The following is a 19751-nucleotide window of genomic DNA, read 5'->3' as shown; positions in this document are numbered from 1 at the left end:
TTATTTCCACCAGGTCGGTTCGATATGAATGAAGGAAACACATCAAAACAGCAGAGACTCCACTTAATACTAATCAGTAATTACTTCTCTCACAAAGAAGGAGCGTCGCAAAATCCTAATATAATGCGATCTTGATTACTTTTCATACAGGTAGGTTTTTCATAGTGTATCAACGATTGAACAGAGTAAAGAAATCTATGTTAACTCAGATTAGTTCAGTCGTTGGTTTTGTGACCTGAAAGTAACTGATAACGTTACTCTACTAGTGACAGAGTTGCACCACATTCTGATTCTTCACGTCTGCAAGACAGTCATTTGAAAGAAGTTACTACGAACAGCTATTTCTCTGGGGTGTGTGTGTATACAATGTAGACAGAGTCAACATCTGATTACGTAAGTGATTAAAAAATGGTTCAAATGGCTCTGAACACTATGGGACTTAACTTCTGAGGTCATCAGTCCGCTAGAACTTAGAACTACTTAAACCTAACTAACCTAAGGACATCATACACATCCATGTCCGAGGCAGGATTCGAACCTGCGTCCGTAGCGGTGGCGTAGTTCCAGACTGAAGCGCCTAGAACCGCTCGGCCACTTCGGCCGGCCGTAAGTGGATCATGCGGTGTTAAGAAGCGGTAATGTACAACAGATCACGTAGTTGTTGATGACAGCTCATAATAGTACCTAATGTTAAATGGCAACAAATAAAGTTCTTTTAGATTATTGATGATAAAAACAGTTAAAGAAAAGTAATCAAACACTAATCTGTTTTGAAATGTAGTTACTAACAAATACTTCTTATTCAATGGATTTCATAAAATAAAGTTTAAATGATTGGTTGATATGGCTCCATCGTTTGACTGACAGGATAGTACAGAAGCACTACGCAGAAATAGATACTCACTTATGTGGACAGTTTATAATTCTTTAAAAAGTGCATAATGATTTTTTGGTTGTGTTTTATGATTTGAGAAGGGTGGTAATACTTGAGGGAAGAGTTGCAGTATGAGAAAGGAATCAGCGATTGAAATGAATCTTCATGGACATTTTTGTGTTCCCTATCCCTGGAAAAGAGATTAGTTGTCTTCATCAACACCACAGATAAAATGTTAAATTTTATTGACTAGTGGAATTTTTCTTCGTCATTACGTGACCTAGATAGCAACGTCAGACGAAACTGGTGGTCTAAATTGTTACTTGTGTTCTTTTTTTGAGCATCAGTTGTGCGAAAGACGAACTATTTTTTATCTGAATCCGTGTCACGTGTCACTGCTCGATGTTGCACGTGCCTTGCTCCAGTCACGACTGTTTGGGTGGATATCTTCTCCGTGTCCTGTGCAAAGGCCGATGCGGTCAGAGTCACGTGATCGCAAAGCAACTCCACAGCGTCACGCCTCAGCACTGCCAACGACACCTATTGAGGACATAGCAATGAGGCTGTTCAGCTGTTTACAGCTCCAGATATTTGCGACCGCAATCAGTTGCTCGTAAAAATGTTATTTTAGTATGAAATGTATCACTTATTCTTCCTGTTTGGAATTATTGTGTCTTTAGCTTTAATTAACTTGTAGCAGTTCTCTAGTTTAAACTGTCTATATCACAAAAAAGGGCGCAAAAGCTGGACCATGATGTCGACAGATTTGTTCCATTACACATTTAACAGAAGCAATCTACTGAAATAGACTACCATAATAAAATAGGTCTAGGCCCACTGATACAATATGCACATAATTTCAACATGTGGTCACAGTACAATAAATAGTGTCATGATTTTTGAAGACGACATCATTTCCGCCGAGACGGTGATTTTACATTTCTTTAAACCACTATCAGCATATTTAGGCTATATGTCCATTTTAATACAAACAGTACTTTGACTGTATTCTACACAAGAGTGAAAGAAGAACAAAAAAACTGTTTATTCGCCATTACGATTGAGAACATGACTGCCCAGTTTTGCAGGACTCAAGCTTATTTGTTTTCCGACTGTGTGGTAATTGTTATTTTGTAATTTGGCGTGCTCACAATATTGTGTGATACATTGTGCATTTAAATATTAAGGCTTTTATAAAATCAATGAAAAAAAAACTAGACCGCGATGGTAGTTTATTAAAATGATCTCTTTCGGTCTATACCTGAGCGATTTTCAGCACCATCAGCTGAAGATAACATAACTATAGGCCGAAACCAGTCATTTTAAAAGTACTATCGCGATCTAGACTGTTTATTCACTAATTTTATGTAGATTACAAGATCCTTGCCTCCGAAAATGTTACCAAAATTTTTGAATTCTGGTTGTTGCTTGAATGGGAAATAACACGTATTCATGGACTTATCCACTTGAAAACGGCAATACTGCCGCATTTGATAGATTAAATAAAACCATACGTTATTGCTGGAAGCAATGTCTTTCAAGCCATTTCATAAGACAGTGGAACCTAACCAAGGAATCTAAGTATCGTGTTTGTTACGACTGATTTAAAAGGAACTGGTCGTACGGCGGCCGCCCAAAGTGGCATGGAAGTTCGACGGAGAGCTGAGCTGAGCTGTTCGTGGCGACGACTCGCTGGGCCGCTGAATATATAGCGCCCCCTCCAACAGCCGGCGGAGACCCACTGGTTATGGCAGAAGTTTAAACTGTACTGTTCTGGAAATCAGTCTGTGATTATACTTTCAGACAGGAGACTAAAGGTGACAGGAAGTCTGGTTGTAAATATTGTTGCTAGTAATAAGAGCAGTCGATTTATTTTTGAGAGCACTTTGTACACAATTACATAAACGTATGGACTTCATAGAACTAAGGAAATGTGTCATTTTATACAGCAGTACTAAATCGAAAACAAAAATGAAAGAAAGATGCAGCACCCAGCCATGCGAAATTGGACAATAATAAAGAAAGTTCACTAAGTAACATCAAACAATGTGTGAATCACATGATAGTAATACTGCAGACGAAAGTTTGTAAGTGTAGCAGCAGCTCAAACAACACACCTAAAATAAAGGAATGGACTATACAAATACTCTGCACATATGACAGTGGTGAGATTTCAGCGATATAACGTAAGGAGAAAGAAACATCAGAATCACTCACTACATTTCGAAGTCTGAAGGGAGTGAAAAATCAAGGAAGAAATGCTAAATATCTTTCAACTGTGGAAAAAAAGGAAATATGTGGTTCACATACAGGCCACAGACAAATAATGGAGTTGATGAAATGACTTGAATGTAGGAAAAACTGGCAGCGGCATTGACTGCGTCAGCGCAGGTACGATCAACGTGTGTTTATCGTAATGATCGAGATGTACATACATGCTTATTGACATTTCATTTCAGTGCCTGAGATGTACGTCAATAAACCTGGGTTACGGGAGGGGAGTGGCTTGACAAGGAAATGACCTTGGTGCCACTTGATGTATGTAAGATATCTGACAATGTGATCCTTAGCCCTACAGATTCCAATTGTGAGGAAAATTTACAAAAATAAGACAATGATTGGTTACTTTAGTGCTCATAAATTTTTCTTAAGACCTGTGACCCCATAAAGAGCTGGGAAAGTTACTCACCATTTTGCAGTGATGATCGTTTGTACCGCAGAAGATAAAGCTTGGAAAGTGCCTCATAATATGAGGCGTTACATATAATCTCCGCTCGCTAAGAGAGTAACGCTGGGAAAATGCCACCACGAGTTTAAAAATTTTCCACTGTGTCATTCACTCAGCTTGCGTTGGTGGTCCGACGGAGTGCACGTGATAGTATCCTGCTCGTCCGCTTCCAATACGAGGAGCCTGAGTGTCAAGGTGAACCTCCACCGAATTGTAAGAAATGTTTTCCTCACTTTTTTTCACCGACGTCATAGCCGTGACCCCCCTATCAAGAGCTCCTTGCCAACCGAAATGCGTTTTACTTTATCGCTGCCCCTCGGCGCCGAGGTCCCGCGGCCTACGGCTAACCGCGTCGGGTACAAAGATTCCTCCGGGGATGACGCACTTTGGGTCCTATCTGGCGGCAACCGGTCTGCGCGCCAGCGAGCGGAGGGTCTCCGCCGGCTGTTGGAGGGGGCGCTATATATTCAGCGGCCCAGCGAGTCGTCGCCACGAACAGCTCAGCTCAGCTCTCCGTCGAACTTCCATGCCACTTTGGGCGGCCGCCGTACGAACGGTCCAGTGTCACCGAGGCATACAGTGAGCACCACACACACAGCACCATGCTGATTGGGTCGGCATCCAGGTACATCGCGGGCCGCGGAGCCGTGCAGCGCATCTACTGGCGAACCAGCGACAGCCAGAAGGGCGCGAAGCTCGTCAAGTACGGCCGCGTTCTCACCGTTAGCCGCGAAGACGCCGACGCCGCAACGGCCACGCCGCCGCGACGCCTCGCCGGAGACGTCCTGAGTCCGAACGCCGTCCACTTTCTCTGAGGTGAGTACTTTTAGTATCTCCGTAACTGATAGGGCATTTGTTTCCTAAATAGACATCCTATAGCTTTTTTTCGCACCCTAGTTTCGGAGTCGCACTTCCATTCTCGTGCAGTCATGTCTGCGATCAGCCAAGCCTTCAAGCTGGAATTCGGCAGTAACTTCTGGTGACGCCGCATTCTAGCCTGTCTGCTTGGCTGTTGGTTCTAATGACTGCACGAAAATAGGATTGCAACTTCGAAATTCGTCGCAAAGAAAGAAAAAATAAAAAGCTAAAATTAAACGAAGTACAGCTGTGGAGGTGCCAACAGCCTTGCCGCATTGCGAACATAGTTTCCCGTCATGTCGCTGAAGTTAAGTGCTGTACGGCTTGTTTAGCACTTGGATGGGGGACCGTCTGAGTCTGTCGAGCGCTGTTGGCTTTTACTTTTACCTTGTGAGGCCAATTGAGGGGCCGCGTGGGATTAGCCGTGCGGTCTTAGGCGCTACAGTCATGGACTGTGCGGCTGGTCCCGGTGGAGGTTCGAGTCCTCACTCGGGCATTGGTATGTGTGTTTGTCCTTAGGATAATTTAGGTTAAGTAGTGTGTATGTTTAGGGACTGATGATCTTGGCAGTTAAGTCCCGTAAGATTTCACACACATTTGTACATTTTGAAGCCAATTGAGGAGCGGAAGTAGTTGCTACGGTCACGAAAACTGACAGCGGTCAGACGGCCAAGAGAACGGTGTGCTAACCAAATGCCCTTCCATACATCCAATAACGCCTATCGGCTGAGGATGACACGCCTATGGGTCGGTACCGCTCGTTCTTCCGAGACCTGTTCGGAAGGAGACCAGTTTTAGTTTTGTAGGAATTGAAAGTCTATTTTCGAAAGAGACACACAATATTTTCATAATCTCTGTCTTATTACGAAGTGACACTGCCATGTCGCGTTTCGGAAGCATCACATCATATTTTACTTTGCAGTAAAAGACGAGTATTTTTTAAAATAACGTAAACAAATTGTTTAGCCATCTGATGATTCAGTGATCCTGTAACAAAACGCGACATTTTTTAATTGTTAGTAAAAGAGTGAGTAATATAGCGAGTATCATTGTCCGCAGCTCGTGGTCGTGCGGTAGCGTTCTCGCTTCCCGCGCCCGGGTTCTCGGGTTCGTTTCCTGGCGGGGTCAGGGATTTTCTCTGCCTCTTGATGACTGGGTGTTATGTGATGTCGTTCGGTTAGTCAGGTTTAAGTAGTTGTAAGTTCTGGGGGACTGATGACCATAGATGTTAAGTCCCATAGTGCTCAGAGCCATTCGGTGTATCATGACTGTACATAGCCAAGGGCTTCAACAATGACTCATTATGAAACAGAAAAATTCAGTTAAACAATCAAAGAGTTAATATTATTCGTGGAGTCTGGAGGACTCCGTGAGTCTTGCGATGTATGATGATGAGCAAAACATTGTAACCACACAGATTGAGTTCTCTTTGGCGAATGAATATTGTGCGTAGAAGGCTATTGTGCGCCGTATTGTTTTAAGGAAAAGGTGCTCTTTCTCTTAACAAAAAGTAATATGTAATCTGCAAAAGGAATGTAACCCATCCACTGAGGGTGGATTTTAATCGAGACTAGCTACAGCTAAATGAACAATTCATTCCTTGAATTTGTAACTGGGTACGGTGTTTCCCTCACAATTATAAGATGCTATCTTCCTAAGTTCTGTCATGACCTTTCCATATTCTGGTCACTGGACCAGAAGGACGATAATCGAATAGCTTCTAAGGAATTTAATGTTTATAGTTACCTTTATGTATGTGAAAAGTGTTAAACTTCACATAGATAAGTTCCATTGGTTAAATATTCCTTCATTTTGCAACCTCAGAGGTAACATGGGCAAAGTCTGTTCATATTTCCCTGCGATAAATGGGCCAAGTATAGTAAAGATTTTACGCTGCACAAATAAATTCTGGTTGTCTCGTGACAAACTGGATGGAAACAGAAATATATCAGTATAGACAGCGAAATAACAAATGCGAGAATCTTCGTGTTGCGCGAGATTTCCTTCTACAAGGAACTAAAAGTTCTCATAGTTTTATGTCACGTCGATGGTTTCGTTGCATTTCACAAATTTCTGATGGGACGGATATTGAAACTGAGTGCTGTCTCGAATCAGCTGATTGCTTTCTCTAGTGATCATGTATAGTTATGAAACGACACAATTTCGGAAACCTAAAATAAATGAAAAACGTCCCCAGTATTGTTCGTTTTTGGTTACAGCATTCTGTATGTTCCGTGTTGTGGTACATTTGTCTACGTTCTGCGGTGTTGGGAACTGGATTAGGCAGGAAAGCAACAAACAAAGCAAATATTCTGCTATCGAATTCGTTTGCTTACAATGTAGTGACCTCTGGCTATGCGTGGGATCGTGTTGATATGGCAAGACTCATCAAATCCGAAAGCAGGAGCATACTGCAAGCTATATCAAAATGAAGGCAAGCACATTCAGTAAAATGAATGTCAATATTGGAGAACTAAGATTAGAGAGATATACTGTATTAGCTTTCAGATCTTAGATTTACTGATTCTTTCCGATGGGTCAATTGAAATAGAATTTGACCTCTTTGTCCAACCACACATGTAGAGAGGAACTAAAAAATTGAAAGAAGTGTAATTAAAACATTGTTGGAAAGAGGTTCGAGGAAAGCATTACAGTAAAAAGATGACATTTTCCCACTGACACTGCTGGGTTGCAATAATTTCGTATAGGACATATGATATTTGTTCCGGTCAACATAAAGACGTTGTTAGTTCTAACTCTCCCTAACTTGCATCTGGTCTCGCAAAACCATGTAGTTTGTTGGCTACAGAGACCCAGAGGAGAGCGTTTTGGCAATGTTGTGCTGCACTTGTTTTCTTACAACCACCTGCTGTGTGTTGCAGGGGCTGGACGCAACCCGGGCTGCAGCACGCATCCGACTGCAGCACGTAGCAGGTACGGGGCCAAGACATCGGACTGCTCCGTAGCGGACTATGGACACCTCAGGACTGCCTCGTGAACACCTCACTCTCCACCAGTCTTTCAAGTCCAGAAGCAAACAGAGACTTCGCTTCATCGTTTTACCTCTTAGTATTTACAGAGCAGCTAACTCGCAGTTGCTTTCATTCACATTTCTCACGTGATGATCAAAATGTGGTATTTCCTGTTCTATTTCATAGCGAGTTTCATTCACGGTTTGTTACTGCAAATCGATGAATTGCATCTCGTTTTTGCATCATCTACCATACTTTTATTTATGAGCTGTGTTTGTTCATTTTTGTTGTTGTAATAAAACATTTTCTATTATAAACTATTTCCAATTCTGTAAAAAAAAATCCCTTCCGCACTGTGAAAATGTCTGAAAATCACTAGAAAGATGATGCATTTAGCTCTAAGACGCTTTCATTTACATTTCCCACGTAACGTTTAACAAATGAAATTTACTGCTTTCTGTGTTAAGTAGTTATTATGAGTAACAATGCATCACTCCAATTACTAAACAGAAGCATATGTGAGCTACACGCTTACTCAAAAGTAAACAAAACACCTAATGCGATGGATTCCACCGACTACGATACGTTGTAAATATGTTAGATAGACGTTGGAAAAAGAACAAACGGTTAGATAGTGAGTGGTAAGTCTAATCCACAACAATAACATTCCACACATTTCAAAATGCAAGAAAGTACCGATAACCAAACTGACATAAAATTCTATCACTATTCCTGAGGGCTAGTTGTATTTCTATCCCATTATTTACGCACTCGTATTTCAGATGTCAGACTTGTCGATAACAGAATAGTGAATATTATTACTCTGTGCATTACTTCTCATTTCGTTAAACACTTCTCCCGCTCTCCTTTTGAATATTCTTACAGAATTATTGTTTAGGAGAGTGTTACTTCAAATATCCGACATTCATTAGAAAAAATTCATTTTCCCAGGTACCAAATAATGCTACGTTTTTTTGTTTGCTGCATATCACAAAGATCACAGCTTTCTTCTGTCACAGTGTCATGACTGATGAAATTATCTAGGCCTCCAGTTTCTGACCGACACGTAAAATATAGAATATTGGCGCATTAGTAAGATGTTGTTGAGACATTCATTGGTAAATCTTATTACTTCCGAGGGAATTTATCGAGTAGGATATAATGGATATAAAATAATTGTGTGATAGCTAAATATCGTGCTCCATTGAGTAAAATTTTCTCCAACCGGCAACGTCAGTTCATTCGATACTGCAGGTAGCAGTAGATTTATATAATTTTGGAAAGAATGTTACTCAGATTTTTGCTGCTAATGTTGTGAAGATAAGAATGTTAAAAAGATAGATGCAACGTTTTTAATTGTGAATTAATTTGTTTCATTGACAACGAAGCGTTTTTCGCACTTCTGCTCGTGGTAGACGAATATCTGCACGATTTATAGTTGTACCTTTGATTCAGACAGTACGAGATATTCGTTCTTAAAACTGGAAATTATATCCCAATAATTTCAGATAATTCTCATGCCTTCGCTGCAGTCGCAGACTTAAACCTCACTCTTCTCTTCAACTTGAGTTGAGACAGCATTTCTATCTTTAGATTCAAAGAAGACAAAACAGTACTTATGCGAAAAAGAAAGACGCAGAGATAATTAATACTGAGACCTGAAGCTTTCCAATTTCTCGTTTGAATTTAAGAGCCTTTGATAAACTCTCTAACTGTTGTAAAAATTTTTACTTACGCACTGAAAACAGTCTGAAGAATATGAATGTATTAGCTACTTAGTAATGAAGGCGCACATAGCGTGTTAGAAAGCTGTCTTTTCAAGAATGTTTCAGAAAGAAAATGTATCATTTGATTTATGAAGTATTTATCATGAAATAGTACACAGACAGTTCGTTAGGTTAACACCAGAAATTGTGGGAAGTAATTCCTGGGATGTTTGTAGATGTTTCAGTCTTTGCTGCTAACACTTGTAATACATGGCAAAGTGAGCCAATTTTTGTGGTGATCATCAGAACCGAATGTTACTGAACCCAGTAATACTGATACACTTAGAAATTCACTGCAGGATAAAATAATTAATGCAGACAGATAATTGTCTCAGAGGGAACAGTCGTGATAAGACGAAAATAATTCCGAAAAAATGTGTTTCAATCACTGATCATTCAGATTACCAGCATCGTGGTATGTGTTTCAGCTCTTTGTGTAGAAATAATGTTCTTGAAATGTTTGTGCTACTTTAATTGCTGTGACGGAAAATGTTTTACCTGCTGCATTGTGGTAGCGCTGTGAGAAAGATGATAGCAAGCAGATACTGTGGGTGGGATACCAGGTCGAAGCTGACGCCAGAGTAAATGTTTACTTCTCCGACACAAACGGAAGCGGCGCTGCGTGTGAAAGTCCATGGCAACCAGTCCCAAGTCCGTTGAGTTGACGGCGGCCTCTCCCACTCATATCTCAGTGCAGCCTGCTTTTTTCTTTTTACAGTTTTCTCGTGTTTTATGGAAGCAATTAATGTGAGTGTAATCTATTATCACAAAGCTCTATTCCGATAAAAACTCATGCCTAACATTGATGACGACACTCTACCAATCAGAAATCTTTACTTCTTCTTCTTCTAGTTCTAGTTAAGGGAGTTCTTTGTTGTCATGGGTCTGACAGGTAATCTAAAGTAGAATGAAGCGGCTACTCGCAAACCGGCTTTGCCACCATGGTCATTAGGTAGTTGTCTGTATCGAATCATCTGGATACTACAAGGATTATGTACCCAACTTGTGAATGGTGATTGCGGCTAACGGTATTTCTCTGTCTTTCCAAGAGGATACAGGTTATTAGACTGAATATAATAAGAACTGTAAAGTCAATAATAAAGATGTAAAAAAGATTCTTAATACACTGAACAGCTTATTTTAACAGCTCCAGTTGTTTGGCACACACATAAGACAAAATTTTTGCCACCACAAGAAAATTTTCTTTTTTTATTGTGTTTCGTTAAGTGTCTATGGTTAACATTTTTTCTTTGATATTGATTCTGTGTTGCCTTCTGGGAACATATGCTGTCGTTGCGGGCTGCAAGTTGGGTAGTAGCCCAATGATCTGTAACTATGGTCTTATATAGGTTTACATAATTTTTAATGTCTTCTATCCTTTGCGAATAAAACAATCGATTAAAAAAATAACTTGAAAAAAAAAACAGTATCAAGCATTAATTTGGAAATTTATGTTCTAAAGCAGAGTCACACTGTTTGCGTAAACTTTGAGTACAAAACAGGTCGCGTTTAAAGGAAAATTTTAGAGACATTAGGGTAGTGAGGGACTGTCTCAATTCTTAATGTTGTCAATTGTTGGAAACTTCAGTACAGACAATCTACCGGATTTGTTTCCCACCTAGAAAGAGTAACGTGTGAAAATTTGAAGTAAATTGTAAAATAACTTTTTGAGATTTTTGGTATCACCTTTTCCCTTTGCATGATACTTTATATTTAGATAATAAATATACACTCCTGGAAATTGAAATAAGAACATCGTGAATTCATTGTCCCAGGAAGGGAAAACTTTATTGACACGTTCCTGGGGTCAGATACATCACATGATCACACTGACAGAACCACAGGCACATAGACACAGGCAACAGTGCATGCACAATGTCGGCACTAGTACAGTGTATATCCACCTTTCGCAGCAATGCAGGCTGCTATTCTCCCATGGAGACGATCGTACAAATGCTGGATGTAGTCCTGTGGAACGGCTTGCCATGCCATTTCCACCTGGCGCCTCAGTTGGACCAGCGTTCGTGCTGGACGTGCAGACCGCGTGAGACGACGCTTCATCCTGTCCCAAACAAGCTCAATGGGGGACAGATCCGGAGATCTTGCTGGCCAGGGTAGTTGACTTACACCTTCTAGAGCACGTTGTGTGGCACGGGATACATGCGGACGTGCATTGTCCTGTTGGAACAGCAAGTTCCCTTGCCGGTCTAGGAATGGTACAACGATGGGTCCGATGACGGTTTGGATGTACCGTGCACTATTCAGTGTCCCCTCGACGATCACCAGAGGTGTACGGCCAGTGTAGGAGATCGCTCCCCACACCATGATGCCGGACATTGGCTCTGTGTGCCTCGGTCGTATGCAGTCCTGATTGTGGCGTTCACCTGCACGGCGCCAAACACGCATACGACCATCATTGGCACCAAGGCAGAAGCGACTCTCATCGCTGAAGACGACACGTCTCCATTCGTCCCTCCATTCACGCCTGTCGCGACACCACTGGAGGCGGGCTGCACGATGTTGGGGCGTGAGCGGAAGACGGCCTAACGGTGTGCGGGACCGTAGCCCAGCTTCATGGAGACGATTGCGAATGGTCCTCGCCGATACCCCAGGAGCAACAGTGTCCCTAATTTGCTGGGAAGTGGCGGTGCGGTCCCCTACGGCACTGCGTATGATCCTAGGGTCTTGGCGTGCATCTGTGCGTCGCTGCGGTCCGGTCCCAGGTCGACAGGCACGGGCACCTTCCGCCGATCACTGGCAACAACATCGATGTACTGTGGAGACCTCACGCCCTACGTGTTGAACAATTCGACGGTACGTCCACCCGGCCTCCCGCATGCCCACTATACGCCCTCGCTCAAAGTCCGTCAACTGCACATACGGTTCACGTCCACGCTGTCGCGGCATGCTGCCAGTGTTAAAGACTGCGATGGAGCTCCGTATGCCACGGCAAACTGGCTGACACTGACGGCGGCGGTGCACAAATGCTGCGCAGCTACCGCCATTCGACGGCCAACACCGCGGTTCCTGGTGTGTCCGCTGTGCCGTGCGTGTGATCATTGCTGGTACAGCTCTCTCGCAGTGTCCGGAGGAAGTATGGTGGGTCTGAAACACCGGTGTCAATGTGTTCTTTTTTCCATTTCCAGGAGTGTATTAAAATGTATATAACCTATTGTTCATCTTAATTTTCATTAGAATATCAGTGAAAATTTTAAGTAAACCTGTCGAGAATGTTTCGATATTTTACGCTGACAACTTTCCTTTATATATATATATATATATATATATATATATATATATATATATATATATATATATATATATATATATATATATATAGCTTAGAAGTAAATCGATCAAGAGCTTTCCGGGATTTTTTGTAACAATGTTTCCCCTTTATATTTTACATATATAAAATCAGCGCGTATCAAAATGCAATGCCGTGTCAAAATTTCTGGTCAATCGACTGGCTACTTCTCGAGCTTAGCGAGTATTAACATAAGCAGGCTGTAAGGGATTCCCAGCGAAATTTCTGCAGCACTCGAAACAACCTTTGGGTGGGGCCACATATTGGCAATTTTGTTTCGACTAAGGCCCAGGAGTTTCGCTGGAAAACCGTTACACATTCTTCATACAGTCCCGGTCTTTCTCCATGCGATTTCCATATATTTGGAGCCTTGAAATAAGACATTCATGGCACTCGATTTGCTTCTGATGAAGAGCGCATGGGTACAATCATGGTTTTGCAGGCAATCGCGAACCTTTTGCCATGAAGGAAGTGACCGTTTCGTATCAAGGGGGGAGGGGGGGGGGCGGCGGTAAACGTATTAACAATTACGGCGATTGCTTCTGAAACAATTACATTTCACTGCCCTTTGTATATTAATAAATCACAACTAATTTCTCTATTACTGACCTACGCAGAAAATTCATTTGTTATTCCAATGCTAATCACATATCAAGTAGATATTTGCGACCAAATCCTAAAAGTCTAACTTGAATAAGATCTCAAATTTCATTGCCATCGTCTATGAAATGAACTCACGTATCGTAACATCTAATTGCAAGTAATCAGCTACCGAAACTTTGTATATTTAGAGCCGTATTTACCTTGTTCTTTTTTTTTTTTGGGTCTTCAGTCTACTGACTGGTTTGATGCGGCCCGCCAAGAATTCCTTTCCTGTCTGTGCTAACCTCTTCATCTCAGAGTAGCACTTGCAACCTACGTCCTCAATTATTTGCTTGACGTATTCCAATCTCTGTCTTCCTCTACAGTTTTTGCCCTCTACAGCTCCCTCTAGTACCATGGAAGTCATTCCTTCATGTCTTAGCAGATGTCCTATCATCCTGTACCTTCTGCTTATCAGTGTTTTCCACATATTCCTTTCCTCTCCGATTCTGCGTAGAATCTCCTCATTCCTTACCTTATCAGTCCACCTAATTTTCAACATTCGTCTATAGCACCACATCTCAAATGCTTCGATTCTCTTCTGCTCCGGTTTTTCCGCAGTCCATGTTTCACTACCATACAATACTGTACTCCAGACGTACGTCCTCAGAAATTTCTTCCTCAAATTAAGGCCGGTATTTGATATTAGTAGATTTCTCTTGGCCAGAAATGCCTTTTTTGCCATAGCGAGTCTGCTTTTGATGTCCTCCTTGCTCCGTCCGTCAATGGTTATTTTACTGCCTAGGTAGCAGAATTCCTTAACTTCATTGACTTCGTGACCATCAATCCTGATGTTAAGTTTCTCGCTATTCACATTTCTACTACTTCTCATTACCTTCGTCTTTCTCCGATTTACTCTCAAACCATACTGTGTACTCATTAGACTGTTCATTCCATTCAGCAGATCATTTAATTCTTCTTCACTTTCACTCAGGATAGCAATGTCATCAGCGAATCGTACCATTGATATCCTTTCACCTTGTATTTTAATTCCACTCCTGAACCTTTCTTTTATTTCCATCATTGCTTCCTCGATGTACAGATTGAAGAGTAGGGGCGAATGGCTACAGCCTTGTCTTACACCCTTCTTAATACGAGCACTTCGTTCTTGATCGTCCACTCTTATTATTCCCTCTTGGTTGTTGTACATATTGCGTATGACCCGTCTCTCCCTATAGCGTACCCCTACTTTTTTCAGAATCTCGAAAAGCTTGCACCATTTTAATTGTCGAACGCTTTTTCCAGGTCGACAAATCCTATGAACGTGTCTTGATTTTTCTTTAGCCTTGCTTCCATTATTAGCCGTAACGTCAGAATTGCCTCTCTCGTGCCTTTACTTTTCCTAAAGCCAAACTGATCGTCACCTAGCGCTTTCTCAATTTTCTTTTCCATTCTTCTGTATATTATTCTTGTAAGCAGCTTCGATGCATGAGCTGTGAAGCTGATTGTGCGATAATTCTCCCACTTGTCAGCTCTTACCTTCTACTTTCCACCAAATGTGCTCACATATGCATATGCACTGTTGCTGAAGTCTACCTTAAATTTCAAACTAACGCTAGTAATGCCTGCCATACAAATCAGCAAGTGCGTTCTAAGTACCAATTAGAGTAAAACTGAGGTGATGTGCATGTGTCGCGGTGGACATAAAATGTAAGTAGGGAAATTTCAGAAGTAAGTCTGTAGCTGAAGATGAATGGATTCTGCTTTGTCTACATTTCGTTCAGTTTCACATTCAACAAGAAAAGTTTGTACCAGGAGCAACATCCCTCTCACGTATTTTGTGTAAACACGGCAACAAAAGGTATCCATTTCAAAACCCTTAAAAAAGGAGCATTTAGATGTATTCGTCATGCGATGAGCAGAACAAAACTGGGTTAAATATTTGTACTAAGCAAATAGTTAGATATGAACGGAAGTCAGACATGAATCATAATCCTGCCGACCTGTTCAGTTGTAAGGTAGCGCGTCGCAGATGTACGTCAACTTAAAAAGTTTGTATTTCACTTTTATAGCTGTCTGTCGGCAACCATTTAAAGTTTGATGTGTCTTTATGTGGGTTTTTCAAATTAAAAATAGTGAAAAAATCACCTCTTGAAGTATTTATCGCTTCTCTTAATACCAAATGTTCTGGAGAAATTATGTTTTGTGAATGAAACTCCATTTGTAAAACATTTGAAAATATACCCTAAGAACTGTATTCTAGACCTCACATGTTCCCTGAGAACTTTAATGTTGTGTCAACATTGAATACTGAATTTGGAAGCGGTTAGGAAGAAAAGATATCAAGCTACTGAGCTCGAAGCACTGGACAAAAAAGGATCACAGATAGCTCGTCGCTTCGGTATTGTTTCTATGTCGTTTCACTGTAAAACACACCGGAGAGAAGGTTGGGTAAGTCTGTTCCCAGTTCGGAGGAGACAAAGCAATACCACCTGCAAGACGATTGCGCCTAGCAAATGTTGGTGGCGTTCAAGTCACCCAACAGCTTGAATGAATCTTTACTTTTTATTTGGCATACCACAGGGACATTCCACCAAGAAATTATTCTGTAACCCCCATAGTGAAGTAGACACAGTAAGTAAAGTACTAATATAGGCAGCCAACACTGCAGATGTGCAAGAAAATGTCGGCAAATATTGAGTAAGAAAATTAATAGCAAACCTTAAAGACTGTTATAAACATCTCTACAAAAAAATAAAATAATAATTTTTCTTTTGTATGTTCATCCTTGTAACTGGAGATCCGGGGACTTTGACCGTTCACTTATTTAAGAAACAACTACTTCCGTCCTTATGATGTAATTTATTGTGTGACTACCAGTTTCGGTGCTTCAGTGCACCATCTTCAGGCCTTAGCTGATGCCGAGAGGGTTAAAACCATCCGTATACGCGATGTATCAGTGGCTAACACCTACAACTGCTTTTCGCAGGTTACCTGTAACTGCAATATTGCCTCTCCAACCATCAACTCCAGGCAAGTTTCATTATTGTGCTGAATAATCCCGTTGATTCACATCTGCATTCGGATTCAAGCCTTTGGTGAAAAGATCAACTGCAAATTAATGTTTTCAGGTGGCTGCTTAGTTGATAACATGCGTTATCTCGAGAAATTCACAAAACGTCAGCTGTCCTTCCAACTAAATTTATCATATACAGGCAACGTTCTTCAAATGGAGAATCAATTTGTAGAGCTATGTTTTCGATCACACAGCACACGAGTCGTTCTTGAAACCAGTCGACTCATTCGCCTAACATGGATTTAAAAACAGCGGGAATTCAAAACGAAACTGAGGAGACACTGACTGCGTTGTTGGTGAAATCGCGTGTAGAGTCGGTTGTCATTTAAATTTCGCATTCTTCGTAAAAATCATTTAAAAAATGGAGTATGACGAAACACTGCATGAAATGGTGTGTACTAAATTATAAGAGATTATTAGATCCTTTTCTCATCGTTTAACACAGCGAATTTATCAGTAGAACATAAATATATGGTACTCTAAATGTGCTCAAGTTGTCGGACGTGGAGTTGAAGTGATGATATTTCTAGCTAAAGTTTTTATTAATAATCATAACATACATGATTAGAAATGACTGTTAATCCATATAAAGTTATTTGTAAAGTGTTGGGATCATAACAGGTAATAAATGGGCTAAACGGGAGATAAAGAAGAAACAGAGAAAGAAGAAGGATAAAAATAACAAAGTGTATATGGTTTTGCGAGTTACTTGGATATTTGTTATGTTTTATCACTACAGTTACGTGTAGACAATTTTAAACAGAAGCAGTACGCAGGAGTATGTAATTCACGTTGCACGAAACTGATAATTAAAGATGGGAGGGGGAGCTAAATGCAGTTACATTCATATATTGAGTTAATATTGGCACCTAAAATAACATCCCCGTGGTTAGTGTCCAAGGATGACGCAGTTAACAACACAATTATCGCTAACTGACTTTGTTAGGCGCCCTTAAGACTCAATGAAATTTCTTTAAAGTAGCTTACACTGAAAAGTGACTATGCGAAGAAATACCAAAAATTAACTGAACCTTGTTTCAACTGATCGAACCGACCGTAGATAAGCAGCTAGATCACTGAATTAATAAAAGTACATGAATTGCAACGACTGTATAGTGTGCACCATTATAAACAGAATAAATGTAGGGAGGAAAAAGGTGTAATAAGCGTTGCTTGTTGAATGAGTTGCATGATTCTGAGAAGCTGGTATTGTTATTAACGAAAATGCATATGTTTCTGGAGTTATTATTCTACTGTAAAAACCAACTACAGGCAGATCATATTTGTATTATACTGTCAGTCTACGGCATTGATTAGGTCCAACCGTAGTTTTATAAAAGCTCCTCCTGATATCGCTGTTGGATCTCATTTGACGCAGGCTACGGCAGGGGGTGTTTGTGTTTACTTTCATTGGTCTTTATAACCGGAAAAGCCATAGGCTTCGAAGCTTGCATGCCTATAGGCTGACGCAGACGAGGTCAGCCGCCTACTGAGTATCTCTGCCTTGTTGCCACGCAAGGCGTCGGCGAAGATTCGGACTAGCGTTGCTGACTGAACTGGTCGTTACCGGAATTGTTTCTTGATCAGCACAGCATTATGCTCGCTGCTGTACTTTAGCCTCAGGACAAGTAAACATCCAGTCCAGCTGCAGTTGAAAAAAGAGAATTACTGACGAAGATTTTGAGAAGAAAAAGCTACTTTGTAGGAAACAAAATTAAAAATACCCGGATTTAATTACATGTACACTGGAGCTTATAAAGAAGCCAATTACCATGTATTCCGTTAGTGGAAGGACACTCTGAAGGGAGTATTTACTCGGATTTCCAAAGAGGGGGGAGATGTACTACTGTGTATCATTAACCTGACGTGACCAGAAAGAAATGAACGAAACTGATATGTAAAAGTGTCATCATGAATAGAATTGACACTATGGTGCTAGTAACATACAGAACAGAAGGAACTGAAGCAAGGGCCCTAGTTATACTCACAACCCACTAACTCGTGCATAGTGCACTGTAACGATAGCGTAAAAGTTGCAGTTTTTAGTAACACCTCATGAGCACTAATGGAAAACATTATATCAAACTATTACCGTAGCGGGGACTAATTATGGAACTCTTAATATGCATGGAACATCCAAATTCTCAATGGAACCGACGTCAGTGACATATGATTACGTTAACGTGTATGATGTACACAGTCGTATAAACAAACTTGGTGGGAAGAGAGAGATAGGGAGAGAGAGAGAGAGAGAGAGAGAGAGAGAGAGAGAGAGAGAGAGAGAGAGAGAATCTACTAGGTTTAACAGAAATGACCTAGACAGTTTAATATTTGAAGTATTTTCGTTTGTCAGAAAACATTTCCGTAGCCGGATTCGTTAGAGATATAAATGAAAACTGTACCGACGTGGACGCGTTTTATTAACTTATGTCATGTTTTCTCTTAGTTACAGAGGTTACACTGAGAATTTCAGACTATAACTAAAGAAAATTTCTCTGTATTTAATGTACATAGGAAGATGCCATATGGAATCCAATTTACAGCAATAAGTTTACAGTTTCATTATTTGAGCTGTATATAGAACAAAATCGTTTATAAGCCTTCTCTGTCAACAAATTATAATGACAAATACAACTGGTGAGGTCAACAAACTTATTGAATAACGTTATTATTTATCATCTAAATATTTTTTCTGATGTTGTACGTGCCTATATAAACCGAATCTTTCTGTCTTGGAACGAGTCAATGTATAATTCACAGAAAGATGATAAAGAGACATAAAAATAGAAATTCAATATATAAGTAAGCAACAAGAAATACTCGTACGTTAGAAGCTGTAAACTTCACTAGAATAAAAGAAGTGCTCCACAACGAAAGCTTTAGATTTAGTTTTGAAAACCGATTTTATTCATCTACATTGCTCAGTTTTTCTGGGAGTGTGCTGGAAAGAAAACCAACAGAATAGTGTACATCCTTACCCGTTGTATTTGAGGGGAGATGGGTTTGAGATGGGAATTGTGAGAGCTTGGGGCTATTGTAAATAACTTTTTATTAAGAAATATAAAAGTAACATGGAAGCGCATGCAGTTATAATTCTTACGCTTAATCAGAAAAATATCTTCGCACTGATAATGCCAGATATAAACAATATTCAATTCCGCCAAGACACAGATACAGTAAAATGGCCACAGTAATATAAAAATAAATCAAACTTATTCAAACAAATCTAGTTGTTTCTTAGACAATGAAGTAACAGAGCCAAGATGACTTTACACATGGACACCAACAAAAGGGAACCAGCATCAGCCAGCGATAACTTTACAAACTGGCATACAGAATCAGAATCAACAAATGAGACAAGCAACTGCAACTGAAAGATCAACCCTATACTGCTATCGACTTCCACTATGTACCACATCAGTAGTAACGGACAGCACAATTACACCAACAAAGTACCACACAGGTAAAGAAATGGAATACAATACAGAATAATTGTAAGTAGGCTGTTTACGTTTTCTTATTGGTAACGCCACGTAGCGCTCTGTATGAAAATCACTGGCTGTGCCGTGTGCAGTCTGTGGCTGGTTG

The 19751-nt window shown here is 40.6% G+C and overlaps 2 long non-coding RNA genes across 2 annotated transcripts in view; one reads left to right on the top strand and one right to left on the bottom strand.

Moving 5' to 3' along the window:
* The window catches only part of LOC126276186 (uncharacterized), a 108014-nt gene extending 104371 nt beyond the window's left edge, over positions 1–3643 (bottom strand). Inside the window, exon 1 of the long non-coding RNA XR_007550605.1 lies at positions 3564–3643. This is a non-coding gene — a long non-coding RNA (uncharacterized LOC126276186). The remainder of the gene's footprint in view (positions 1–3563) is intronic.
* A 356-nt stretch (positions 3644–3999) lies between these two features.
* Positions 4000–7749, top strand: LOC126276175 (uncharacterized). The gene is made up of 2 exons (XR_007550604.1): positions 4000–4418; positions 7343–7749. It is a non-coding gene; the product is annotated as an uncharacterized LOC126276175 (long non-coding RNA).
* The last annotated feature ends 12002 nt before the right edge of the window (positions 7750–19751 follow it).

The sequence above is a fragment of the Schistocerca gregaria genome, chromosome 1 (assembly GCF_023897955.1).
Source record: "Schistocerca gregaria isolate iqSchGreg1 chromosome 1, iqSchGreg1.2, whole genome shotgun sequence".
Taxonomy (NCBI): Eukaryota; Metazoa; Arthropoda; class Insecta; order Orthoptera; family Acrididae; genus Schistocerca; species Schistocerca gregaria.
The sequence above is the reverse complement of the archived record's forward strand: the minus strand, read 5'-3'. Positions and strand labels throughout refer to the sequence as shown.